The following is a 21,576-nucleotide window of genomic DNA, read 5'->3' as shown; positions in this document are numbered from 1 at the left end:
TTTGTCCTAGGGTTCTGTATCTCCGTTTCTTTGTTTTTGTTTTTTGTATAGTTTTAAATGCTTGTTATCATTGGTGGATTTGTTTTTTGGTTTGGTTGCTTCTTTCTTTTTTTTATATTTTTTAATACTTTAAAAAAATTTTTTTTAATAATTATTTCTTATTTTTTATTTTAATAACTTTATTTTAAAATAAACTTATTTTATTTTATTTATTTTATCTTCTTCTTTCTTTCTCTCTTTTTTTCTCCCTTTTATTCTGAGCCATGTGGTTAACAGGCTCTTGGTGCTCCAGCCAGGCATCAGGGCTGTGCCTCTAAGGTGGGAGAGCCAAGTTCAGGACATTGGTACACAAGAGAACTCCCAGCTCCACGTAATATCGAAGGATGAAAATCTCCCACAGATCTCCATCTCAACGCCAAGACCCAGCTCCACTCAAAGACCAGCAAGCTGCAGTGCTGGACACCCTATGACAAACCACTAGCAAGACAGGAACGCAACCCCATCCATTAGCAGAGAGGCTGCCGAAAATCATAATAAGGCCACAGACACCCCAAAACACACCGCCAGATGTGGACCTGCCCACCAGGAACACAAGATCCAGCCTCATCCACCAGAACACAGGCACTAGTTCCCTCCACTGGGAGGCCTACACAACTCACTGAACCAACCTTAGCCACTGGGGGCAGACACCAAAAACAATGGGAACTACAAACCTGCAGCCTGTGAAAAGGAGACCCCAAACACAGTAAGTTAAGCAAAATGAGAAGACAGAGGAACACACAGCAGTTGAAGGAGCAAGGTAAAAACCCACCAGAACTAACAAATGAGAAGGAAATAGGCAGTCTACCTGAAAAAGAATTCAGAATAATGATAGTAAAGATGATCCAAAATCTTGGAAATAGACTGGAGAAAATACAAGAAACGTTTAACAAGCACATAGAAGAACTAAAGAGCAAACAAACAGTGATGAAAAACACAATAAATGAAATTAAAAATACTCTAGAAGGGATCAATAGCACAATAACTGAGTCAGAAGAACGGATAAGCGACCTGGAAGATAAAATAGTGGAAATAACTACTGCAGAGCAGAATAAAGAAAACAAAATGAAAAGAATTGAGGACAGTCTGAAGAGAATTCTGGGACAACATTAAACGCACCAACATTCGAATTATAGGGGTCCCAGAAAAAGAAGAGAAAAAGAAAGGGACTGAGAAAATATTTGAAGAGATTATAGTTGAAAACTTCCCTAATATGGGAAAGGAAATAGTTAATCAAGTCCAGGAAGCACAGAGAGTCCCATACAGGATAAATCCAAGGAGAAACACACGAAGACAAATATTAATCAAACAATCAAAAATAAAATACAAAGAAAAAATATTAAAAGCAGCAAGGGAAAAACAACAAATAACATACAAGGGGATCACCATAAGGTTAACAGCTGATGTTTCAGCAGAAACTCTACAAGCCAGAAGGGTGTGGCACGACATATTTAAAGTGCTGAAGGGGAAAAAATTACAACAAAGATTACTCTACCCAGCAAGGATCTCATTCATATTTGACGGAGAAATTAAAATCTTTACAGACAAGCAAAAGCTAAGAGAACTCAGCACCACCAAACCAGCTTCACAACAAATGCTAAAGGAACTTCTCTAGGTAGGAAACACGAGAGAAGGAAAAGACCTACAATAACAAACCCAAAACAATTAAGAAAATGGTAATAGCAACATACATATCGATAATTACCTTAAAAGTAAATGGATTAAATGCTCCAACCAAAAGACATAGACTGGCTGAATGGATACAAAAATAAGACCCCTATATATGCTATCTACAAGAGACCCACTTCATACCTAGGGACACATACAGACTGAAAGTGAGGGGATGGAAAAAGGTATTCCATGCAAATGGAAATCAAAAGAAAGCTGGAGTAGCAATATTCATATCAGACAAAATAGACTTCAAAACAAAGACTATTACAAGAGACAAAGAAGGACACTACATAATGATCAAGGGATCAATCCAAGAAGAAGATATAACAATTGTAAATATTTATGCACCCAACATAGGAGCACCTCAATACATAAGGTAAGTGCTAACAGCCATAAAAGGGGAAATCGACAGTAACAAGATCATAGTAGGGGACTTGAACACCCCACTTTCACCAATGGACAGATCATCCGAAATGAAAATAAATAAGGGAACACAAGCTTTAAATGATACATTAAACAAGATGGACTTAATTGATATTTATAGGATATTGCATCCAAAAACAACTGAATACACTTTCTTCTCAAGTGCTCATGAAATATTCTCCAGGATAGATCCTATCTTGAGTCACAAATCAAGCCTTGGTAAATTTAAGATAATTGAAATCATATCAAGTACCTTTTCCGACCACAACACTATGAGACTAGATGTCAATCACAGGAAAAAAATCTGTAAAAAATACAAACACATGGAGGCTAAACAGTATACTACTTAATAACCAAGAGAGCACTGAAGAAATCGAAGAGGAAATCAAAAAATACCTAGAAACAAATGACAGTGAAAACACGATGACCCAAACCCTATGGGATGCAGCAAATGCAGTTCTAAGAGGGAAGTTTATAGCAATACAATCCTACCTCAAGAAACAAGAAACATCTCAAATAAACAACCTAACCTTACACCTAAAGCAATTAGAGAAAGAAGAACAAAAAAACACCAAAGTTAGCAGAAGGAAAGAAATCATAAAGATCAGATTAGAAATAAATGAAAAAGAAATGAAGGAAACTATAGCAAAGATCAATAAAACTAAAAGCTGGTTCTTTGAGAAGATAAACAAAATTGATAAACCATTACCCAGACTCATCAAGAAAAAAAGGGAGAAGACTCAAATCAATAGAATTAGAAATGAAAAAGGAGAAGTAACAACTGACACTGCAGAAATACAAACGATCATGAGAGATTACTACAAGCAACTCTATGCCAATAAAATGGACAACCTGGAAGAAATGGACACATTCTTAGAAAAGCACAACCTTCCAAGACTGAAGCAGGAAGAAAGAGAAAATATAAACAAACCAATCCCAAGCATTGAAATTGAGACTGTGATTAAAAATCTTCCAATAAACAAAAGCTCAGGACCAGATGGCTTCACAGGCGAATTCTATCAAACATTTAGAGAAGAGCTAACACGTATCCTTCTCAAACTCTTCCAGAATACAGCAGAGAAAGGAACATTCCCAAACTCATTCTACGAGGCCACCATCACCCTGACATGAAAACCAGACAAATATGTCACAAAGCAAGAAAACTACAGGCCAATATCACTGATGAACATAGATGCAAATGTCCTCAACAAAATACTAGCAAACAGAATCCAACAGCACATTAAAAGGATCATACACCATGATCAAGTAGGGTTTATCCCAGGAATGCAAGGATTCTTCAATATATGCAAATCAATCAATGTGATACACCATATTAAAAAATGGAAGGAGAAAAACCATATGATCATCTCAATAGATGTAGAGAAAGCTTTCAATAAAATTCAACACCCATTTATGATATAAACCCTCCAGAAAGTAGGCATAGAGGGAACTTACCTCAGCATAATAAAGGCCATAGGCCATATATGACAAACCCACAGCCAACATTGTCCTCAATGGTGAAAAACTGAAACCATTTCCACTAAGATCAGGAACAAGACAAGGTTGTCCACTCTCACCACTATTATTCAACATAGTTTTGGAAGTTTTAGCCACAGCAATCAGAAAAGAAAAAAAAAATAAAAGGAGTCCAAATCAGAAAAGAAGAAGTAAAGCTGTCACTGTTTGCAGATGACATGATAATATACATAGAGAATCCTAAAGATGCTACCATAAAACTACTAGAGCTAATCAATGAATTTGGTAAAGTAGCAGGGTACAAAATGAATGCACAGAAATCTCTTGCATTCCTATACACTAATGATGAAAAATCTGAAAGTGAAATTAAGAAAACACTCCCATTTACCCTTGCAACAAAAAGAATCAAATATCTAGGAATGAACCTACCTAAGGAGACAAAAGACCTGTATGCAGAAAATTATAAGACACTGATGAAAGAAATTAAAGATGGTACAAATAGATGGTGAAATATACCATGTTCTTGGATTGGAAGAATCAACATTGTGGAAATGACTATACCACCGAGAGCAATCTACAGATTCAGTGCAATCCTTATCAAAGTACCAATGGCATTTTTCACAGAACTAGAACAAAAAATTTCACAATTTGTATGGAAACACAAAAGACCTCGAATAGCCAAAGTAATCTTGAGAAAGAAAAATGGAGCTGGAGGAATCAGGCTGCCTGGCTTCAGACTACACTACAAAGCTACAGTAATCAAGACAGTATTGTACTGGCACAAAAACAGAAATATAGATCAATGGAACAGGATAGAAAGCCCAGAGATAAACCCATGCACATATGGTCACCTTATCTTTGATAAAGGAGGCAAGAATATACAGTGGAGAAAAGACAGCTCTTCAATTAGTCGTGCTGGGAAAACTGGACAGCTACATGTAAAAGAATGAAATTAACACTCCCTAACACCACACACAAAAATAAACTCAAAATGGATTAAAGACCTAAATGGAAGGTCAGACACTATTAAACTCTTAGAGGAAAACAAAGGCAGAACACTCTTTGACATAAATCACAGCAAGATCGTTTTTGACCCACCTCCTACAGAAATGGAAATAAAAACTAAAATAACAAATGGGACCTAATGAAACTTAAAAGCTTTTGCAGAGCAAAGGAAACCATAAACAAGATGAAAAGACAACCCTCAGAATAGGAGAAAATATTTGCCAATGAAGCAACTCACAAAGGATTAATCGCCATAATTTACAAGCAGCTCATGCTGCTCAATATCAAAAAAACAAACAACCTAATACAAAAATGGGCAGAAGACCTAAATAGACATTTCTCCAAAGAAGATATACAGATTGCCAAGAAACACATGAAAGAATGCTCAACATCATTAATCATTAGAGAAATGCAAATCAAAACTACAATGAGATATCATCTCACACTGGTCAGAATGGCCATCATCAAAAAATTTACAAACAATAAATGCTGGAGAGGGTGTGGAGAAAACGGACCCCTCTTGCACTGTTGGTGGGAATGTAAATTGATACAGCCACTATGGAGAACAGTATGGAGGTTCCTTAAAAAACTAAAAATACAACTACCATATGACCCAGCAATCCCACTACTGGGCATATAGCCTGAGAAAACCATAATTCAAAAAGAGTCATGTACCACAATGTTCATTGCATCTCTATTTACAATAGTCAGGACATGGAAGCAACCTAAGTGTCCATCGACAGATGAATGGATAAAGAAGATGTGGCACATATATACAATGGAATATTACTCAGACATAAAAAGAAACGAAATTGAGTTATTTGTTGTGAGGCGGATGGACCTAGAGTCTCTCATACAGAGTGAAGTAAGTCAGGAAGAGAAAAATAAATACCGTATGCTAACACATATATATGGAATCTAAAAAAAAAATGGTCATGAAGAACCTAGGGGCAAGACGGGAATAAAGACGCAGACCTACTAGAGAATGGACTTGAGGATATGGGCAGGGGAAAGGTAAGCTGGGACAAAGTGAGAGAGTGGCATGGACATATATACACTACCAAATGTAAAATAGATAGCTAGTGGGAAGCAGCTGCATAGCACAGGGAGATCAGCTCTGTGCTTTGTGACCACCTAGAGGGTGGGATAGGGAGGGTGGGAGGGAGGGAGACGCAAGAGGGAAGAGATATGGGGATATATGTATATGTATAACTGATTCACTTTGCTATAAAGCAGAAACTAACACACCATTGTAAAGCAATTATACTCCAATAAAGATGTTAAAAAAAAAAAAACTTACCTATTGGTTAATCCCATCTTTCCCCTCAAGACACACCTTCTGGATAGGTGTCTTGGGAAAACAGTCTCACAAATTAAGTCACACTGGATATTAAAAGAGTAAAGCATGTACATCACATCTCTTTTGCGTATTAATGTCATTCTATTTGAAAGGAACTGGTTGCTAATGCTGGGAATTTTAACTGTATAGTAAGCTGTTATGAAAGAAATTTTAAGAAGAACTTCCTCATACACTTCAATCACAACAGCAAGGGGTTAACAATTCCACATAAAACGTGCCTTTATATGCCTTGACACTATTATTTTTAAACAAAACAGCATGCTGCATATTTATTCACTTAGGAAATACAATTAAATCTAATTATTATTGTTAGTAGTAGTAGTAGTTACTGTTAGTAGCTACTGTTACTAAAAGGGACTATACTGATTTAAAATTATAAAAGTTTGCCTTATTGTTTGATGTTATTATGAAGGTTTACTTCAGATACAAAATTTAGCACAGGACTGTTTTTTAATTGGAAATGCATGATTCTCACAATAATAAGAGTAAAATAAAATCAGACATATTTAAATATATCAAGAAAAATGATTCATTCAATCACATAATCAAAATTGTACCTATCGAGGAAAACAGAGATTATTTAATGTAATTCTTATAGGAAAAAATAATTTAATATCTGTGAACTTAGGTTTTCTCCCCTGTAAAATGAAGGGTTTAAATCAGAATAAGCTCTGTGTTTGCTCCCAGGCTTGATACTTATGTGAAGATTTTGCATAAATATTTCCCGATTCTCCTATGACATGAAATTTTACAGATTCTGCAATATCATAATGAAGGAGTCTGCATTAATAGTTGAAACCTCTTCTATATTTGTGTCCCCAATGTTAACAATGCCTAACCCAAAGTAATTGGCATAATAAATTTAAGTGGATAGATTGAAGATTGTATAAACAGAAAAAAGCATTCATGTAAAGGAATGTTACAAAGTCAGGGATATATCTAAATATCTAGAGACATTTAATGAGAGACATGGAAGACACAGGAATGAGTATTTTTACAGATTTCAAGCCTCAATGGGAAGCTTAAGAAATAGCTAATGTTTAGATTGGGTGTCAAGGCAAGATATTTTAAAATGGAGAAAACTGAAGTAAGTTAAATAAGGTCCATTCTCACTAGGACTATTTATGACGATTCTCCCTCATCCACCTTCTGCTGTTCACTGTACTGTGCTTACTGACAATCTATCCCAAATAACTCCTGGTAGTTTGAAATCATTTCATCATTAATATATAAATGTCTCACTTACTTCAATTGTATGAATCTCAGATCTCATCTCACCAAAGTTTACTGAAAATTAATTGTTCTTCACCTAATATCTTTAGAACTCAATTTCCTCATCCGTAGAACAATAATACCTAATCATAGAGTTATTGTGATAATCAGATAGACTCAATGCATGTTGTATTTTCATTTATTTATCTTCCAACCCACTATCATTATCCTTCTACTTGAGGTCAATCCCTCCACTTGTATACTTGATTTTTATACCCTCCTAAAATCTCTGAGACTTTGCTCTATCAGTTATCACTTCTCTCCCCTTATCTTCAGTATCTTCTTTACTGGCTCCTTATTTTTCAGAACATGTAAATCACCTTCATCCTAATGCAAATCCCCTTGACCTTGTGCCTCCCTTTAGCAATATCTCTCCCTTCTTTTCTCACTTCTGTTCATTGATTAGGTAAACAAAAAAATTTAAAGAATTTATTTTTCAACATAAAAAACACATGTGGGTTTATAAAAAGAAAAATATAGAAAATAAAAAGCAAAAATAACAAGAGCAAAAAAAAAAAATCCCCAAACCAAAACAATAACAACAAAAAACACCTGTTGTCAAACACAGGCATTTCTTTACAGGTGTAATGTATAGTCACTATAACTAAAATGGACCCTTCACCTAAAGTTTCAATTCTAGTTTTTCGACCTAATAAACCTATATGACAGTTCTCCCCAAAAGAACTCATAAATATAGTGCAACCCCTATTAGAAGTCCAATGAAATTAAAGTTGGGCAGGAGGTGTAGGGGGGGTGGGGTGGGGGGACCATGATTAAGTTATTCTAAAGTTCTTATGGAAGATTAACTGGATGAAAATAGTCAATAATCTTATAAAATGAAAAAATAATAAAAGGGGACTCTCCTTAACAGGTTTAAACTGTATTGTAAAAGCCACAATTGTTTAAATAGCATAGTCCAAGTAAAGAATACAAAAACTGAAAGAACTGAAGAGAAAAAATAGAAAGGCTGGAAATGGAATAGAAAGGCATGAAACAAACCCATTTGTAAATTAAGTATTTAGCATATGATAAATAATGCATTTCAAATCAACGGGGAAAACATAGATTTTTCAATTGATGGTGCTGGGACAACTGGTTAAATATTTAGAACAGAGTAAATTTAGAGCCTATCTCACACTGTATATCAAAATAAAATTCCAGATGGTTTAAAGAGTTATATGTAAACAATGAAACCATAAAAGAACTAGAAGCAAATATAGGAGGATTTTTAATCTAAGTTGGAGAGGTCTTTCTAAGCATAAGAGCAAAGGCAGAAGCCATTAGGAAAATATAGCAGGTTTTTAAAAAAATAGTAGATTTGAACGTATAAAAAATGAAAAGTTCTATATAGCAAAAACAAAACACATTAAAAGGCAAATAATAAATTCAGAAAAAGCTATTTGCAACATGTGACAGAATACCATGTAGCAATATTTTTAAAGTCCTGTGAAAATAATTAAAAATCTGGGAAAAAATGATCAGTGTATGCTATTAAATGAAGAAAATGTTACAAAACAGTATATATGTTATGAGTCCAACTTTGTAACATATATGTTTGTTTGGGTATAATGGCTTCCCACACACACCATGTTTATAATCTCCATGCTTTTACTCACGCAGTTCCCTCTGACCTAAGAGATATTCCCTCTCTCATCTAGTCATCTATTCATTTTTCAAGGATCATTTCCTATATCTCTACAGATACCAAGAAGTTTTCCCTGAATTTCCAGGCTGCAATAGGTGCCTTCCTTTGTTTACCAGTAGCACACTGTTGCATACCATCAAGTTATTATTACATAATATTAATATCTGTTGGGACATTGAGAAACTTCCTTCAGTATAGAACTCAATGATTCACCCTAGAGCACCTTCAGTACATATTGATCTTTTAAAAAATCTAAAGACATACACCACTTACATACTGTGTCCCACAATTTATCACTTAAAGTTTATTGTTATTTAATTATTTCTCATTTGCGAATATTTTCTCTCTCATCAGATGTTGAGCTCTATTACAGGAAGAGCCCATGCCCTATTCTAATTAGGCATCTTATTATGTATTTGGCTAAAAATCTTAGTATTTGAATAAACTTTCAATATACAGTTATTTTATTTATAGCTTTGAATAATTTTCTATGTTTTTATATACATCTCTTCCTTATTCTCTAGGACACGGCGAGTGAACTCCAATTTCCTTCCTTCCCCATCACCATACAAAATGGGAGATATATACTGAGTAACACAGAAATACTTGCACTTGCTGAGTAAACCTGATATTATCTCATCAGAAGAACAGCTTCATCTGTGTTAACCTAGTTGCGCTAGGCCATGAATCTTTCTGAATTTTCATGAATTAGTGAAGGTAATATTGCCTCATTTTTCTAATAATAGGATATTTAAATGACCTCATCTCTATTCAATAATAGGTCTTCTTGAGCTAAATCATGAGAGGAGGTACTAGTAAGAATTTTTTTGTTAGTCAAAACATTTTTCTACATATAGCCTAGTATATACAATGTCCCAAAACATACAGTACTATTTACTGTTAATGCCAATTTACTGCAACATTGCTTGATATATTCCAAAGTTTTCCAATAAGCTATTGACCTCCTATAGGTTAGAAATAAAATCATTATATTTAAATTATTAAATGCCAAGGAAGAAAGTCATCTTTTTCTCCTTCTTATGTCTTTGTTTCACAAAACTATTGTCATACGGGACATGAAAACAACTAAAAACAAAAAATTATATGGTGTAGTTAATTGAAAAAATGCTTTTGCTGCACACAGAAATTGACTCTAAGTGCTGTATTAGCAGGAAATCAGTGATTTTCAATTGACATTGCACAGGAAATCGTTTAGTGTCAATTGATATTAAATGGGCAAAATTGTACTGAATTAGTACAAAATGATTCGGTAGAAAGAAATGTGCTTCCATTAGGTGACTTGATATTAAGTGGGCTCAAATGTAATAAGTTTTAGAGGTCACTAGTCAACAAAAATTAGGGCATGGTATCCAACCCTGAATACATCAGACTGGTTGCTTTTAACATATTTATCAAAAGATAAGTTAGTGTCATACTATCAAGACAAAATTGTCTCCCTTTGAGCTTTCAAGAGAAGTGGGAAAATTCAATTGTTTTAAATGAGTTAAATTAACCAGTGGTAAGAATCATGACTTCTTGGGCCTATTTGGTGGTCCTAATCCTTTTAAAAATATATTTTATAGAAGTTTTCATGTGAAATAAAAGGCAAAATAATAGCATGTTTTATGTAATAAGGTCCAGATTGAGTTCTTTCTATAAAATTGCTTTGACAGTAAGCACACAATAAATTATTGGTTGAATGAGTGATATGATTGGATATTATGAAGAAATCACTTTATAGGTCTTTAAAGAAACCTGTGATTTTTTAAACCTGAGTAATTGGGAAAGGAAAGTATGTAGATGCCGGAGATATGGGGAGGGGGAAGAGGCAAGAGGAGACAAGTTATATAGTAGCTACAAAGAGAACAAGTTGCATAAATATTTTAGATATTTGCTGGGGATAGAAGTGCAGATGTTTGATGTATAAAAAACCATAAAAATCACGTGTTATTCATCATACAAAAACAATTATGGGGGGCTTCCCTGGTGGCGCAGTGGTTGAGAATCCGCCTGCTAATGCAGGGGACAAGGGTTCGAGCCCTGGTCTGGGAAGATCCCACATGCCGCGGAGCAACTGGGCCCGTGAGCCACAACTACTGAGCCTGCGTGTCTGGAGCCTGTGCTCCACAACAGGAGAGGCCGTGACAGTGAGAGGCCCATGCACAGCGATGAAGAGTGGCCCCCGCTTGCCACAACTAGAGAAAGCCCTCGCACAGAAACAAAGACCCAACACAGCCATAAATAAATAAATAAATAAATTTATTTAAAAAAAAAAAAAATTATGGGGTAAAAGACAAATACACAATATTCCTGAATAGCCAAAACAATTCTGAAAAAGAATAACGAAGCTGGAAGACTCATATCTCCTGATTTCAAAACTTACTAAAACGTTATAGTATTCAAAACAGTGTGGTAGAACATAAAGAAAGACACATGGAACCATAAAATAGACTAGAGTCCAGAAATAAATTCTCACATATTATGGTCACATGATTTTCATTAAGAGTGCCAAGACCATTCAATGGGAAAGACAGTCTTTTCTACAAATGGTGCTAGGAAAACTGGATATCCCTATACAAAAGAATGAAATTGGACCCTTACCTAACACCATATACAAAAATTACTTAAAATGGATCCATGACCTAAATGCAAGACCTAAAACTATAAAACATTAGAAGAAAACACAGCATAAAAGCTTGACAACATTGGATTTAGCAATGGTTTCTTGGATATGACACCAAAGGCACAGGCAACAAAAGAAAAAGTAGACAAATTGGACTTCATAAAATTTTTTTTTTAAATCTGTGCATCAAAAGACACTATCAACAGTGTAAAAAAGGAACATATAGGAGTAAACATTTGCAAATCATATATCTGGTAAGGGATTGGTATCAAGAATACACAAAGAACACCTAAAACTCAACAACAACAAATAAACAAACACCCTGATTCAAAAATAGGCAAAAGACTTGAATAGACATTTCTCAAAAGAAGATATACAAATGGCCAATTAACATATGAAAAAATGCTCAACATCACTAATTATTAGGGAAATACAAATCAAAACTACAATGAGATACTACCTCGTATTCATTAGGATGACTACTATCAAAACATACAAAACAAAACAAAACAAAACAAAACCCTCCAGAAAATAACAAGTGTTGACAGGATGTGGAGAATGTAGAACGCTTGTACACAATTGGTGGGAATGTAAAATGTTACAGCCACTGTGGAAAACCACATGGCAGTTTCTCCAAAAGTTAAAAACAGAATTACCATATGATCCAGCAATTCCATTTTTGGGTATATACTAAAAAGTATTGAAAGCCAGGTCTCAAAGAGGTATTTGTACACCCATGTTCATAATAGCATTATTCACAATAGCTAAAACACAGGAGAAACCCAAGTGTCCATGGATGGATGAATGAATAAGCAAAATGTAATATATACATACAGTGCAATATTAGCCTTAAAAAGGAGGGAAATTCTCACATATGCTACAACATGGATGAACCTTGAGGATATTATGCTAAGTGAAATAAGCCAAGCAAAAAAAGACAAATACTGTATGATTCCACTTATTTGAGGTGCTTAGAGAAGTCAAAATCATAGAGTCAGAAAGTAGAATGATGGTTTCCAGGGGATGGGGGGAGACAGGAGAATGTGGAGTTATTATTTAATGTGTATAGTTTCAATTTTTCAAAATCAAAAAAGTTCTTGAGATGGGTGGTGGTGATGGTTGCACAGCAATATGAGTGCCACTTAAAAATGGTTGAAAATGGTAAATATTATATTATGTTTATTTTACCACAATAAAAATAAAATGGGTAAAAATGGTAGGAGAGCTTTGTAACTTTTTACTTGCTCTTGCCCCTCCAAAAAAAGAACAAACAAAAAATTAATGGGGAAATCACCCTGCTAGGCATTGGGCTGAAGAAATAGTATGACTTTCTTTTTCTAATTTGGCCAAGAGAATGAAAAAATAATCCTTCGAAAGAATTCTAATCCCTCAGAGAACTTATCATGAAGGTACAAAAAGTAAACCAAGAATATTCCCTAAGATGAGCAGGAAGCAATCCAAAATAAAACTCAGTTTCATCCCTGAAGGAATGAAATTAGTTTTACAATGAAGCGAGAGCTACATTCAGGACAATCTTTAAGAGACAGGGGAGTTATTAATTCAAATGGGTGATACAGAGAAAACTGATAGGATAATGATAATAAGTTATGATAATTATTATTTACTGAGCTCTAATGACAAGCACAATATTCAGCATTCTTCATAAAATATCACAATTCTTTCCTTAACAATCTGATGAGGTTCACCTAGTTTAGAAACAAAGACCATGAGATTAAGAAAACTGACCAAAGTCACAAACACAGAGTAGTGTAGTTGTTAAACCTACATCTATCCAAAGTCTTGAATTTTAACTAAGTAAGTAGGACTTTCAAGACTTAGATATAGTTGGTAGTTTAAAACAAAAATCCTCTTACAAAATACCTGAATCTAAACTATTCTAAAAAACAACTGGAGCTGAGACACATAAGAGCTAGCAGGCTTTGAGTAGAAGTATGAATATACTGGATGACTTAATCTGTGGTGGGAAGGGGTTTTAAGCAGTGATTGACAGGAGATTAATATAAAAAACACGTAACTGACCCTAGATATGGCTATTCCTTTAAATCTTGCTTTTAGTGCTATTTTTTAAATAAAAATAACCACTAGAAACACTTATTGTTTATTATTTTAATGTACAGAATTTCATTTTAATTTCTAAACAGTGCAAATGAGTTGAAAATTGTGATTAAATAATTAACTCAGTTATCCTAACTATAGAAAATTTAGCTATATTCTAACAATGAAGTTTCACACAGGTGCCACTACCATCTACGTAGTCACACATGACTAAGCTATAGTCAAATGTATAAAAAAGAAATAAGCAGCTTTTCAGGATTAAACTTCCAATCTAAAGCCTACATATGATGATAAACGTCACAGGCTCAAAGACCTACAAGGAAAATCTATATAAGTTTGAAGGGAGGTTAACCAATACACATTAATCCAAAACGCATTTGTGAAGAGAGCAAAGCAAGCATTCACAAACCCAGTTAACAATCTTCAATGACAAAGCTTGTTCCTTGAGTACATAATAACACCATAAAATACTAAAAGAGCAAATACAACACAAGAAGAAAACTGACTTGGCCTTATAGGGCTTAAAATCTAAACAGAAAGTTAAAAATTACAAACAAATAGATGAAACACAACCAGTCACATCAGTAAATGTACTGCACATACTTAGTAAATTCCTAAGTATTCAAGAAAGTAAGAAGTGAAAATAACATGCATTACTTGTTTACTGGACTAAACTCATCCCAGGGAAGTTTTCTTAAGATATTTTTTGCTATATAAATCATATTTTTCCTTGAATTTTTATTATAAAATTGAAGGTATATTTTCCTGAAACAAGTTTATCTCTGAATATAAGAATGTATCCAAACTTAGAGAAATCACAAATTCCATAAAAAATATATGCTTTTATAAATTATTAACATTGTTGTGCTATATTCAATGGAAATGCTAAAAATACTGAAATTTAAATTATATTGTAGTTCTAAAAACTACTAAATACTTTGCTTAATATGTCTGCAATATGAAAGTGGCAAAATCTAAAAATTTAGCATTTTAGCATAATATTTTCAATAGTTTTTAGCCAGTGCATGGTGTCTATATTTAATTCACACAATTGTTGCCCTTTTGTTTAATTTTTTCTCCTTCTTTACTGAAGATTACTTGGCTTCTTCTCTAATATTATTATTAGATAATATCTCAGTGAACTGTTACTGTATCCTTAGAAAGAGATAATATCTCCAGTAAGGTCAATATGAGTCAACTGTGTGACACGAACATTTTAAAAAAATCAGATTAAATCTTAAACTGTGCTAACAGAATAACAGTATCTAGAATGAGAGAGATAACATTCCCACTCTCGTCAACAATGATCAGATGACATGATCAATGTTGTGATACAGAGTGACCCAGAACTACTATAATATTTGAAGAAAGGGGACAAAAATGGTGCAAGACTAGAATCACAACAGACAAGAGATAGTTGAAAGAATCAAGGGAATTGCATGTTACTACTTATGGGATTGGGGGAATAATTAGAGTAAGAAAGGTTCCAAATATTTGAAAACTTCATATTAGATTTACTCTGCATGGCCTCAAGGGATATACTAAAATAATGGGTTGAGAATACTAGATATAGATTTCAACTCAAAGTAAATAAGAACTTCTTAACATAAGAATTGCTCACACACAATATGATATCTCACCTGAGATATTAATGAGAATATGGAAACTGGAGGTGTCTGTTCACAATGTGGGGAGTTGGACTAGATTACCCTTAACAGCAATTTTACCATATGATTCTATGATTCTTCTCAAAGCTAAGAACTGAAATATTTAATCTTGCTGAGCCATGGATGTTTTTCTCATGGTGCCTGAAATCTGCAGTTATCAATCTATTATTGTCTGATTTTTATTAGCAAAATATTAAAAAGTTGTTCTTTTTCCCATTTAATAAGTAGTTTGTGCAATGGTGATTGCTTTTCAAGAGCTGTCGTTGATTTTTTTTATTTCTAAACATTTTTTTATAGGAGTATAGTTGCTTTACAATGTTGTGTTAGTTTCTACTGTATAGCAAAGTGAATCAGCTATATGTATACATATATCCTCTCTTTTTTGGATTTCCTTCCCATTTAGGTCACCACAGAGAACTGAGTAGAGTTCCCTGTGCTATACAGTAGGTTTTCATTAGTTATCTATTTTATACATAGTATCAATAGTGTATATATGTCAATCCCAATCTCCCGATTTATCCCACCTCCCCCCCTTTCTCCCTTGGTATCCATACGTTGGTTCTCTACGTCTGCGTCTCTATTTCTGTTTTGTAAATAAGATCATCTATACCAATTTTTTCAGATTCCACATATATGCGTTAATATACAATATTTGTTTTTCTCTTTCTGACTTACTTCACTCTGTATGACAGTCTCTAGGTCCATCCACGTCTTCACTGCAAGGTGGCAGACAAAAAGAGAGAACAAGATAGGGCCTCTGCTTACAATCTGTTGGAATAAGTAGACACACACACAAATTGTCATTTTACAGAGTATTGGGTCTTATTCTAGAAGCATGTGCTCTGAGAGCATACTGAAATGATGTTTAACTTTCCCAGGAGAATCAGGCAAGATTTCACAGAGGAATTGATATTTGAGCTGGATTTTTAAAAAATTACTAGAATTTCACTAGGTAATAAGAGAAGACAATGACATTTTAGGTAGAGGAAGCATCATGTTCTCTGAGGAATGGAAGTACATGATGTGTTTAGGAGAAATGGCAAAAAATTTGATAAGGCTAAGTGTAAGACATGTAGTGAGGAGATAATGAAAATAAGATTGATGAAGTAGTTTGTGGTTAAATACCTGAGGCCAATATAAGGATTTGTGTTTACCTTGAGCACAAAAAGAAGATGTTTCCAGGTAGAAGGGTGTCATGATCAGATTCGCATTTTAAAAAATTTATGAGTGACAGTGTAAGAAATTCATTTCTTTCAAATATTTTTTTTTCTTTGAAACATATTTCAGGGGGAGTTGAATTCTCCAAATACTGGCATCAGCAAGGGTAAGTTAATAGGCACCAGACGGCAGAATAGAGTGTCCAATTATTTATAATATCAGTTATTATTTCTGAGCCTCTATTTTTGACTTAAATAATTCTTATACTCAAAAGTTCCATTAAAAGAATGAATCTTATTTGGACTGATTGGTATGAAGTATATTACTGTAAAGGGAATAAGCACTTTTAAAGAGTTAAAGACCATGTTGATGCATAAAGGGGAAAAGGCATTTAACTCAAGGAGGATAAAGATATCTAGATCAAACTAAAAGTACAACCTTTAGTTCATTGGGCTTTTTAATTTCTCTTGTAGAAGTTGTCATTTATTTTGAAATAATAATAAATACATGTGTACACCCCCTAAAATTTGTAAAGCCGTTTTGTATTCATCACGTCTCCTCTCTGTCTTGATACCCATCATGACTATATCAACAAACATTACTATTCTCATTTTAGCAGGAATGAAACAGGCTCATATAAATTAGATTACATGCTCAGTTTATGTTACAGTTAATAAATGATAGTGCCAAAGCCAAACCTCTTGTTTCTGATTATAAGTCCAGTCCTTGGTTCACTTTGTCATGTTTCACAACTGAAAACAGTTGCAGAACTAGGACAAAGTTAAGATAAGAAGATGACAGAACCAAATGACTCTATGCAATTCTATGGAAAATAGAGAAAAAGAGAATGCAAATAGTATAAATTGGATTGCACCCTTTTCTGAGATTTATTTTGGAAGAATTTTCATGCCAAAGAAAATGATGACCAATATTTAAGTCCACCAGGAAATTTACATTGAAGAAATTCTTTACATTTTTTTTGGTTGGAGTTGATAATTTATTGATGAGATGATTGACAAGACACACAGAAATGATTTGTAACTTAGGACCTAAAAAATTTCAAGTGGCTATATACTCCTTACGGAGAAGTCAGTTCTGCCTGCCCTGCATCATCATACCTTTAAAAATAGGCACAAAAATTTGAATACTTAAGAGTGAAATCGTATATTTAGTAGTACAGAAGGTCTTCCTCTATTTTCTAAGGGAATATCTATAATAACTCATCCTAGATTATGACAATAAAAAGTTTTTTTTTTTACTCAGAGAGTTTATTCTATAAGTGAGAGGTAACTTTTTTTGAAAATTTGAAAAATGTTCATGAGGTCTACATCAAGAAGCTACATATTTCTCATACTTTATCATCATACTACATTTCTGCAACCAAACTAAAAAAAAAGTTATGCAAAGAATAGGGCCTAATACCTTTGATCATAAGTGTTGTAATACAAAGGTAAATCTAACTTTTTGATTTAACACAAAGGGAGAAAATAATTATCTACAGATATGTCACTTGAAACTTTTTCAGTAACTTCTATCTCTAGAAATTCTGATTTTTCCAGATTCTCGCTACATCTTTCTAGAAATATACATCCATTTCCTTGCTTTACCCTGGAGATATTGTTTTTACTCATAAAGTCTCATGTTGACAATATTTCAAATCTTGACTTATAATTTATATGATACCAGAATGAACCAGCACATTTCATATGTGATAACTTAAAAAAATAGTTTAACCCTGAAAATATATTCTCTGAAAGAGTTTATAACTTCCATAAACGAATTATAAAAAGGTAGCTGTAGCCAAGAAAGAGTTCATCAACTACATAAGAGCAGTTTTGAGGTATGGTTTTACTTTACATTTTCTGTGTCTCTTTCTTCATCCTCTATTGTTTCTACTTCCTTGAATTTATAAGCCCTATTTTCAGGATTTACTCTCCAAGAGGTTTCAAATCATATAAGACTAAACATTGGCATGTTGCTGCCAGTGAGCCTACTTCTGCCCTCTTTTATTTCCGAGCGAGAAAAACAAATCACTTAATCCACAGCACTGATTTTGATTTACAGAGGTAAGCAGTAAATCATTTTGTTTCTAGGTGTCACACATACTTTTCTCCAAGCTTCAGACCTTAAATGTGAAGTTAAAGCCTAATGTGGCTCAGTCCTATTACCTGCGTAACCTGAAGGTGAAATAAACACTAAAATTTTTAAAAATAATTTTAAAAAACAGACAGCTAAATCACATCATATTAGTTTGTGGACTTTAATGGCTATTTACTAAAATTCTGCAAAAAATGAAACTACTTTGGCCATTATCTATGTCAGTAATATCTAATCATGGCTATCCGTAAGAATCACTTTGAACTTTTAGAAACATACCAATGCTGGTGTGGCTAAGATGACACAGTAGAAAGACCCTAAGCTTACCTCTTCACACATGCACATCAAAATTACAACTACTAAAAGAGCAACCATCTACAAGAACAACCTGAAGAGGGGCAGAAAAGATTTTCCATAACGGAAGGTATAAAGAAGGAACCACAACAAGATGAGTAGGATAGGCAGAGAGGCGGTGTAGTCAAGATCCAAATCTCTGAGTAGAAGACACACAAATGGGAGGATAATCACAATTGCAGAGGTTCTCCCCAAGAAGCGAGGGGTCTGAGACCCACATTGGGCTCCTCAGTCTGTGAGTTTTGCACTGAGGCCCCAGAATGTGACTTTGTCAGTAGAGCTTGAGTACAGGAGAGAAAGAGGGTTGTACGAAACAAAGACTCTGCTCTTAAATGGTGTGTACAAAATTTCACATGCTATGAGTTCCAGAGGCAACAATTGAAAGGAGCCTAGGTCAGAAAAACTTGCTCATGTTGGAGAGCCTCCCAGAGAGGAGGAGGCAATTGAGACTCCCTATGGGGACATAGCCCTTTCTACCACAAGGATACTGGTGCTGGCAAGTGTCATTCTGGAGTCCTTCCTTTAGCTTGTTAGTGCTGGGGGCTTATCTGTCCACCAGCAAGCTGCCACCAATCCTTGGCCCCCTGGCTCTGTAGCCAGCTGCCTGGGACCTGGAACCACCTACCAGTAGGCTGGCACCAGCCCCAGAGCCAGATGTGCTGGGACCTGGCTCTGCCCACTAGCAGACCATCATTAGCCCTGACCCAGTGAAACCCCACAGCCAGCACACTGGGACCCGGCCTGACCCACACTGAGCTGGCAGCCACTGCAGGTGGCAGGGCCTGGCAGCCAACTGGGTTGGGTACCACACTGCCTACCAGCACTTCCACAGTAGTTGACCTCACCACAACAAAAAGGCCCATGAAGGCCACACAGGGAGTATCCCTAGAGCACATAGCTCTGGTGACCAGAGAGGAGTGTGCTACTGGGTCCCATAGGACACCTCCTATACAAGGCCACATTTACAACATCAGGAAATGTAACTAACTTACTGAATACCTGGAAATAAACACAGAGAATTAGGAAAAACGAGGAGGCAGAGGAATATATTCCAAATGAAGGAACAAAACAAAACTCCAGAAGAAGAACTAAGTGAAGTAGAGATAAGCAATCTACCTGATAAAGAGTTCAAGGTAATGATCATAAAGACGTTCATGAACTCAGGAGAAAGAATGGATGAACAGCTTTTCACCACAGAGCATGATGTTAGCTCTGGCTTTGTCATATATGACCTTTATTATGTTGAGGTATGTTCCCTCTATGCCCACTTTCTGGAGAGTTTTCATCATAAATCGATGTTGAATTTGGTCAAAAGCTTTTTCTGCATCTGTTAAGATAATCATATGGTTTTTATTCTTCAATTTCTTAATGTGGTGTACCATATTGATTGATTTGCGGACACTGAAAAATTCTTGCATCCCTGGGATAAATCCCACTTGCTCATGGTGTATTATACTTTTAATTGGATTTGGTTTGCGAATATTTTGTTGAGGATTCTCACATCTATGTTCATCAGTGATATTGGCCTGTAATTTGCTTTTTGGTGTGCGATATCTTTGACTTGTTTTAGTATCAGGGTGATGCTGGCCTTATAGAATGAGTTCAGAAGCATTCCTTCCTCTACAGTTTTTTGGGATACTTTAAGAAGGATACGTGTTAACTCTTCTCTAAATGTTTGGATGCTCACTCTCACTACTTTTATTCAAAGTAATTTTGGAAGTCCTAGGCACAGCAATCAGAGAAGAAAAAGAAATAGAAATGAAAACTGGAAAGGAAGAGGTTAAAACTGTCGCTGTTTGCAGATGACATGACACTATACATAGAATATCCTAAGGATGTCACCAGAAAACTACTAGAGCTCATCAATGAATTTGGTAAACTTGCACGATACAAAATTAATATACAGAAATCTGTTGCATTTATATATACTAACAACAAACTGTCAGAAAGAGAAATTAAGGACACAACTCCATTTATCATCTCATCAAAAGAATAAAATACCTAGGAATCAACTTACCTAAGGAGGTAAAAACCAGTACTCAGAAAACTATAAGACACTGATGAAAGAAATTAAAGACAACACAAACAGATGGAAAGATATACCACGTTCTTGGATTGAAAGAATTAATATTGTTAAAATGAACACACAACCCAAGGCAACCTACAGATTCAATGTAATCTCCATCAAAATACCAATGATATTTTTCACAGAACTAGAACAAATAACTTTAAAATTTGTATGGAAATACAAAAGACCCCAAAAAGCCAAAATAATCTTGAGAAAGAAGAACAGAGCTGGAGGAATCACACTCCCTGACTTAAGACTACTACAAAGCTAAGTAATCAAAAGAGTATGGTACTGGCACAAAAACAGATCATGGAACAGAACAGAGAGCCCATAAATACACCCAGGCTTATATGGTCAATTAATCTATGACAAAGGAGAGAAGAATATACAATGGAGGAAAGGCAGCCTCTTCAATAAAAGGTGTGGGAAAACTGGAGAGCTACATGCAAAATAATCAAACGGGACTACTTTCTCAGACCATATATAAAAATAAATTCAAAATAGATTATAGACTTAACTGTAAGACCTGCAATCATTAAACTCCTAGAGGAAAACAAGCAGTATGCCCTTGACATCAGTTAGTAATATTTTTTTGGAAATGTCTCTTCAGGCAAGGGAAACCAAAGCAAAAATAAACAAATG

The 21,576-nt window shown here is 34.7% G+C and overlaps 1 protein-coding gene across 12 annotated transcripts in view; it reads right to left on the bottom strand.

Moving 5' to 3' along the window:
- The window catches only part of ZBTB20 (zinc finger and BTB domain containing 20), a 784,241-nt gene that overhangs the window by 649,078 nt on the left and 113,587 nt on the right, over nt 1-21,576 (bottom strand). For 9 of the 12 annotated variants that reach the window (XR_009502940.1, XR_009502941.1, XM_059921075.1 and 6 more), the window contains one exon: nt 15,933-16,025. The exons of the other annotated variants lie outside the window; for them this stretch is intronic. The gene's annotated coding sequence lies outside the window, so the exon portion shown is untranslated. The remainder of the gene's footprint in view (nt 1-15,932; nt 16,026-21,576) is intronic. 12 annotated transcript variants of the gene reach the window in all.

This window comes from Balaenoptera ricei, chromosome 4 (genome assembly GCF_028023285.1).
Source record: "Balaenoptera ricei isolate mBalRic1 chromosome 4, mBalRic1.hap2, whole genome shotgun sequence".
NCBI lineage: Eukaryota > Metazoa > Chordata > Mammalia > Artiodactyla > Balaenopteridae > Balaenoptera > Balaenoptera ricei.
The sequence above is the reverse complement of the archived record's forward strand: the minus strand, read 5'-3'. Positions and strand labels throughout refer to the sequence as shown.